This window comes from Heterocephalus glaber, unplaced genomic scaffold, assembly GCF_053883595.1.
Source record: "Heterocephalus glaber isolate CG9 unplaced genomic scaffold, H.glaber_assembly_v1.0 deba00001509, whole genome shotgun sequence".
NCBI classification, from domain to species: Eukaryota; Metazoa; Chordata; class Mammalia; order Rodentia; family Bathyergidae; genus Heterocephalus; species Heterocephalus glaber.
The window spans coordinates 49,977,359-49,984,989 of record NW_028258325.1 but is presented as its reverse complement, the minus strand read 5'-3'; the positions used below and the strand labels follow the sequence as shown (position 1 = coordinate 49,984,989).

The window sequence follows — 7,631 nt, the reverse complement described above, 5'->3', positions numbered from 1 at the left end:
ATTAGTTGTACATGACACCATTGCATTTAAGTCAGTTTTATTTGATTTTCAGCTGTCTATATTATCTAGAGATCACTGACATTATGTACTACCACATTCAGAAATTTCATTTAACCAAATTATGTGGTAACCTAGTAAATACAAATAATGCTTTGGCAGTCTACAAACGTGTAAATTTAGATCCTTCTCATATGCAGACAAATTTTATTTGGCTATTTTCTGGAATTTAAGGTTAAGAACAAAGCATTTACAAAATCAATTATTAGCTACTGATTTTATCTATCTATCCATCTGTTATCTATCTATCTATCTATCTATCTATCTATCTATCTATCTATCTACCTATCTCCACTGCTAAAACCAAGTCAGAGATTATACAGGCAATACTACTTTGTTCAAACTTCAATGATATACTACCAGTCTCTGTAAGTTATTTGTTCTTTTTTGTAGGCTATACAAGATTATTATGTGGTGGATTTATTGGTACCATAACTGAAACTTCTAATTTGTCCTTAATTAATTTTTTTGTTTCCATGAGGTATTTGACTCAGTTTCAAAATAATCCGTGTGGGCTCAGGAAAGTCTCTAGCTTGGCATTTACTATGTCTGAAGAATGCTGGTCAAAAGCAAATTTATCTGTGTAGTGTTTCATCATATTAAGTAGAAAAAGTGTTTACTACTTAGGTATAATTTTCATTTCAATGATATGTTTATATTAAAAGATGCAAAAGCATAACATAAGTTCTCTTTAAACATTTCCATTTTTATCCAAGTTTTACATTAATTACAACCAGTATTTCATCTTCATCTTATCAAAGTGTAATCATATACTCTGTTAAGAATTTAACAAAAGTTTTAGAATTACAGTGCATTGAGCCACAACATCAAATAGCCCCAGAAATGTTTTGCTTCACTCTATGGCTATTTTACCCCCCTCAAACATATGGCCTCATGTTCTTGACCAAGAATTAGACCAAAAGATCTGAGACACTTTTTCAGTTTTCATTCTTATTAGTCAGACTATTGTTTCTAGAAATTCAAGATCAGTTTTCTCATCATCTTTTTGATATCTAGCTTTTTAATTTCCTTCAAACTAGGGAAAATAGAAGGCTATTTCTTAGGATCCTTCAATGTTGGGAATGATCAGAGGTTTGCGGGAGTCCACTAGTCTTTGGTATCATTAAGTTCTTTATTTGAATTCCATTAGTGATGTCTGCTTAATTTAGAATATTTCTTCATAACAATGTTATAATTTCCTCCTAGCTGGAATGTCACTTGTTTATCTCATTTTTCTTCTTTCTTCTTCTAAATTATTGTAATTTTCTTAATAAGTATATGTAATACCTGTAAAAGAAAACTGAGACAATGAATTTGATATGTTTTTCTAGACATTGTAGTGGTCTACTTTCTTCATGACATGATGGCTTCATTTATCTCTTCACATGTAAATGTCCATCACTGTAGTAATTTGCTATAGACTGTCACAAAAAAAAAATTGACAGAAAATACAGTAGACATTGTAAGAATTTATTTTCTCATAGTTCTGGGCAGTAAGAAGTTCAAAATTAATGTTAAACAGGATCCAGTTTCTAGTGAGACTTTTCTTCCTGCATATCAGATGAGCACTTTCTCTCTGTGTCCTCATATGACTTTTTCCTGGTGCATAAGCACAGGGACAGAGTAAGCTCTTTGATATTCTTTTTATATAGAAACTAATTCTATACAGTAAGAACTTAAAACTATAATTTCATTTAACTTTGATAAACATTCAAAACCTCAGTTTTCACTTCAATCACATCCGGGGTTAGGGCTCAGTATTTAAATTTGAGAGACAGTGAGAGAACACAGTTCAATCCATAGCAAACAGACTTTGAACTTTTTAATCTGAGGACTGACTGAAACCTTTAGTTATATACTTAAAATTTATGGCTATCAACATCTAGTTCACTCAGGATACCACCCTGGATTCTGGCACACACAATCTGTCCTTCCATTATTGGGTTTTACCTAGTGTTCATCCTTTTGGCTTTTACCTAGATTTTGTCCCATTGCTACTGAGTCTCAGATCCTCCAGTGTAAGAAATAGGACTATTTAATTTTAATTCTGAATGGTGCTCCTAACAATGTCTATGTAACATTGGTAAGACTGAAGATCCTGAGTAAAAATCAAATTATACAATAATTACCCAATGATCCTAAGACACTGTATCATTATGGATGAAATGTCTGGAGAACTCACAGGTTTTCAAAAGAGAATAAGAAAAAGTGATAGCTCATTCTTTATTCTCATTATGTGTTTTTTTATTGTTTATACAAGATTACGTGATGTTTCATTGTATGTATGACTTGCAAAACGATTACCAAAATCAAACTAATTAATCTATCCACCACTTCACATAGTTCCCTTTGTGTGCATACTAATATCAGACTCACCTTGTTTTTAAAAAATTCACATTTAGACTATTTCAGATTTTCTCATCTTCTAAGTAGACTTGCAACTATTCTATCTTGCTCCCTTTACCACACATATTGAAAGAATTGGTACTATTATTTGTTCCACTCCTCATTTTGTGTTGACATGTCAAGTCATTAGTAACTCCTGTACTGAAACTGCTATTTTCAGCTTTGTGGAGTGGTAGTATCAAAGCCAATGAGGTTTATCCAAGGCATAATTATTGCTAATTGAAACTACTATTTCCATTCTTAATTCTGTTAAAGAGTTAATAAACTTTATTTTTACCCTTTTCTTACAAAAGTTTACTGTTAACTGCTATTCAATTTCCTTTCACAATCATTTTTTATATTTTCCTGTTTCCTTTTTTGACTTTTTCTGTTTTTTAAAATTTTATTGACACATTTTAGATGTACATAATGATAACATTCATGACAGGGAGTTTGTACTTGCACATGATATATCTTGTTTCTTTTTTTTTTCCCCATTCAACTCCACTCCCTTAAACCTTTTTCTTTTTTTTTTTCTTTTTTTTGGTGCTGGGCATCGAACTCGGGTACTTGCTCCGGCGAAGCAGGTGGCGGAACCACTGAGCTAAATCCCCGGCCCAAACCTCTTTCTTTTTATGTTCTGCAATCCTGTATGCAGTATTCTTGACTCAATTATCATCTAAATTTATAGTTATTGTGTTATGAGTCCTGTCCTAGATTCACTTTATTGAATCTCCTGAAAAAAAATGTCCCTTCATCCATTTCTTTATCACGTATATATCGAAAGGTGCATTTTATCTATATTATAAATTGAACTTCATGGAGCATATCCATTTAAACTACTCTTACCATACTCATAACTGACCAAATCTGTCCTCCAAACCCAGTCTCTGCTACTCATATATTCAACATCCCAATTGAAACAAACAGCATGACCTAATAGCTAATGTCAAAACCCAGAAAAAAATGTTAATCCTGATCATCTCCTGTATCTCTAAGTTCTATTGACATTTACCTCACACATGAATCAGGCCATTTTAGACAATTTTCAATGTCATTATCATTGAAGTTCTCATAATGTCTGGTGTGTTAATTCATCTTCCTGATTTTCTGTTCTTGCTTACCTCTAACTCTTTCTTCACTCTACAAGTGAATTCTTTCTGTATTCCTATAAGCAAAAGCCAAAACATGATCTTAAGAAGGTTCAGAATAGTTTCTTAGTGTAAAACTCCAGATCTTTTATGATCTGCCTCACATTTACCCTTCTTTTATTAATCCTTGAAGTTTTTTCTTATATTCTATGATCCACCAAAGAAATAAATTTCATGCAAGATATACAAATATATAAAAATTTACAAGATTGGCTAACAATGACATCCTGTAGAGTCAGATGTGGAAGAGTGCAAAGGGCTATGTGTGTACTGGAAATCCAAAAGATCCATTTAAAGTCCTGGACCTCACTGTGGCGTCCCATGTGAGTCAGTATCAGGAGGCTGAAGGGTCTACAGTGGAACGCTGAAGAGTCTGTGTTGGAAGGCAGGAGACGACTTTCAAGGTGAAGGTTAAGTCTGGGGCTCCTTCAAAGAAAAAGTAGTTAGCCTTCCTTCTGTGTTTCTCTTTTATTCCATCCATGTGACAAACCTATTAGTTGATACCACTCAAAGCCAGAGTGGCTCTTCTGTCCTCAGAAAACCATTTGGCCACACTAAGAAGTATTCTGATACAATTTAGTTGGGTGTTTCTTATTTAAGTAGACAAAATCAGTTAATTATCACAATCTACCCCTTGTCAACTTGACAACCAAACACATTTCCTTAAATCATATTCTCCAATTACAAAGACAAGTTCATAATTATGCCTAACATGTTACAACTGTACTGTGAACAAATGGAAATGCATTAATTCCCTCCACAGAATAGAAGACAAGTTTTCTTTGGGTGATGCTTATTTATAGCATTTCGTAACTTGAACATTAAACATAGGTTTAATAATATTTAAAACACATATTAAGTCTATCAACATTATATTACATAAGAAACATATTAGGAGAGAAATAGATGTCCTCCCAAAGCATCATGCTCTCACAGGTGGGGCTTTTTGTAGGTGGCTGAGTCTAGGTTGTGTGGATGTGGATTAAGGATGTGATCCTGGTATTCAGGGTCTGGATAATGAAAGCCCCACCCTCGGTATGGGTGGCACCAATCAATAGGCTTGTAGCCTGGATGAAGTATAAAGGGAAGAAAGAAAGCAGGCTTGCTGCTTGATGCTTTGCTGCCTCTTGCCTGCACTGCCATGAACTCTTCCTCTTCTGTGATGCCCCTCTTCCATGTCACCCTGCCTTGGAACCAGCCGAATATGGACTGAAACCTCTACAAACTATGAGCTGAAATAAAATTTTCCTCCTTTAAATTTGTCTCATCAATGAGAATTTTCCCAACTGGATCACAGTCTCATCTTTCCAGAATATTTAAATCATAGGTCAGGGTAAAGCACTTTCTAGCAGTCTCTTCACCTTTTTTTTTTTAACACAATTCAACTAATAATTTAACACTCCTTTTAAATAGTCCCATCCTTCCTGTACATTCATCTCTCTCCCTCTGTCTCATCTTTTGACTATCAATTACTGTATCTATTTTCCTATCTATAAGAATTAAGGTATATATTGTTTATCTTAAGTTCCAGTGCAAAGCTAGGGCAACATGGATTGGATACTCAACAACATTAGCAAAATCTGGAAAATAAAATCTGAACTTTCACTAAGTTGAGAGTTGCATTCCCTCTAATATCAAAAATTGGAACAAAGGATATCTCACCAGCAAAATAAAAAAGGTGAAAACAAACAAGTTAATAGCTTATGACTTGAAGCCAAAAGAATAGGTCAAAGGGAATATAAATGTTTTTATAATTTGGGAATTCAGAGACTATTTTAGAATAAGAAAGCATCGCTTAAATTTTCTTTCATATTTTCTTATTTTTCCAGAAGTTTTAATTTTGTTTAGGCTTTACTTTCAAGAGAAGTATTGTGCTAAAATTAGTACAAGTTGTTTCCTAAATAATCCAATAAATGCATTTACAAAATTTAACATGTTTAGAGAGAAGCTTACACTTTTACTGACTCTAGCCTTGAAAATGAACTTTCAAAACTGTTCAAATTAATTTTTAGTTGACAAATCAAAATCAGCAGTCAAAGATCTTGTTTTATTCACTAGTTTCTGATGAGTTTTTTTTCTCTTCTTAGGTACTTCCAGCTCTTCTAATTTTTTCAAATGTGTCTTCTAACAGCAAAGGAAAATCATTACAATTTTTGTTATTTTTTATTACTATTTCCATAAATTTATGAAATATTTTTACTATAGATGACAAATACAAGCAATAAATTCTTCACCTGAGTTGACATTTTTGCTAAAGTAAGAAGTTATTTTGTTAATGCAAACAGGAAGAAAAACATTGCAAAATCCTTTGAGCTTTTCAAGAGTCTTAAAAGAAAAAGAAGACTTAAATCATGTTCTGTAACTTCAAAAAAGAAAAACTGTTACTGCCTGAAGGAATTTAATTGCATATCACTATAAAAGAAATATAATTGTCTATATAATAATGAGTACTTAAATATAAAAAAAATTCTGTATAGATTACCATATTGAAAAATGAATTATACAGTATATTTTAAGACAGTATGTCAAAACATTCTTATCTTTTAATTGAAAATATCCCTTAAAATCTGTTTCTAAATATAATTTCAAGAAATTGTTTATTTATTTAAAATAAAAATGACAGAATAATGCACACATTACTCTTAAATAAAAGCTTCACTTTTGTACTCATTTTAACACTATCAATAAATATTTACCAGTTATAAATATGTGGAATTCTAGAAGTGAAGCTTTTTGTTATACTATTTTTATTGTATAATATTTTAAAAATATCTGATTGTTCTTATAATTATCATTTAAAATCATTTCAATTATACCACTTTTTTGGCATATTGATTAAATTTAATAACAATTCATGAATAAATATTTAAATCAATGATTCATTTTAAAAATACTGCTTTATAAAATATTTCTATACATATGCTTTTTTTTTGCTTAAATTCTTTTATTGTTACATTGTAGGTATACAATATGTTTATATTTATCATTGGGTGCTTGTACCTGTACATGATGTATCTTGGTTCTTATACTTTCTCCATTAACTGTGTGCCCTTCACTTCCTCCACCGTTCCCTATTTACATAGACTTTGTTTCCAGTTTTTTCTTTTCTCATAATCTTTCCTTTCCTTTCTTTCCTTTCCCCTTCCCCTCCCACTTCCCCTACCCCTTTGAACCTTTTCTTCCTATTTCAAATTGTAAATTATTCTTTTTAATCACACAAAGAAGTAAAAGCAGCAAATAAACATATGAAAAAAAGGTTCCAAATCACTAGTCATTTGAGAGATGCAGATGAAAACAACACTGAGATTCCACTTCACCCCAGAAAGAATGGCTGCTATCAAGAAATCAACCAATAACAAATGCTGTTGGGGGTGTGGGGAGAAAGGAACTCTTCTCCATTGGTGGTGGGAGTGCAGACTGATGGGACCACTGTGGAAATCAGTATGGAGATACATATGCTTTTTGATCAGTCATTGAAGTATTTTCTTGGAGAAGTTTATAAATATGATATAAAATATGTCACATTTGTTAGAACTCCATGACCCTTGACCAATATTAGCATATTGCTTTCCAAAGTGGTTATTCAAAGTCACAAGCACATTATGCATATTTCGGGAATATTGAAATTCTGAGGGCAGACATTTTTATTTTAAAAAATATTGACATTTTTATGATTTGTGTGATGATATTTTTTCCTATTTTTTAATGAATTTAAAATTTTTTATAAATTTAAAATTTATAAATTTTATGAAATATAAAATAATCATAAAAATAAAAAAGTAATTAAATATAAATTTAAATGTTATAAAATATAAATTTTATAACATTTAAATTTTATAAATTTAAAAATTAAGATTATACTATGAATTGACTTTGTATTGGCTTCTTTTGGGATCTGAAGGTTTCCATTAATCAATTATACAATTACAAAATTTGGCTGTGGAGTCAATAAGAATCTTAGCTATTCTATATAGAAACCATTGAGCAAAGAACTTTATCTCATTATCAGGAACTGAAATAAAATTGTCTGTAATTCTT

The 7,631-nt window shown here is 31.4% G+C and overlaps 1 non-coding gene across 1 annotated transcript; it reads left to right on the top strand.

Moving 5' to 3' along the window:
* Positions 1-2,621: 2,621 nt before the first annotated feature.
* On the top strand, positions 2,622-2,755 carry LOC147825168 (U4 spliceosomal RNA). The gene has a single exon (XR_015441442.1). It is a non-coding gene; the product is annotated as a U4 spliceosomal RNA (small nuclear RNA).
* The last annotated feature ends 4,876 nt before the right edge of the window (positions 2,756-7,631 follow it).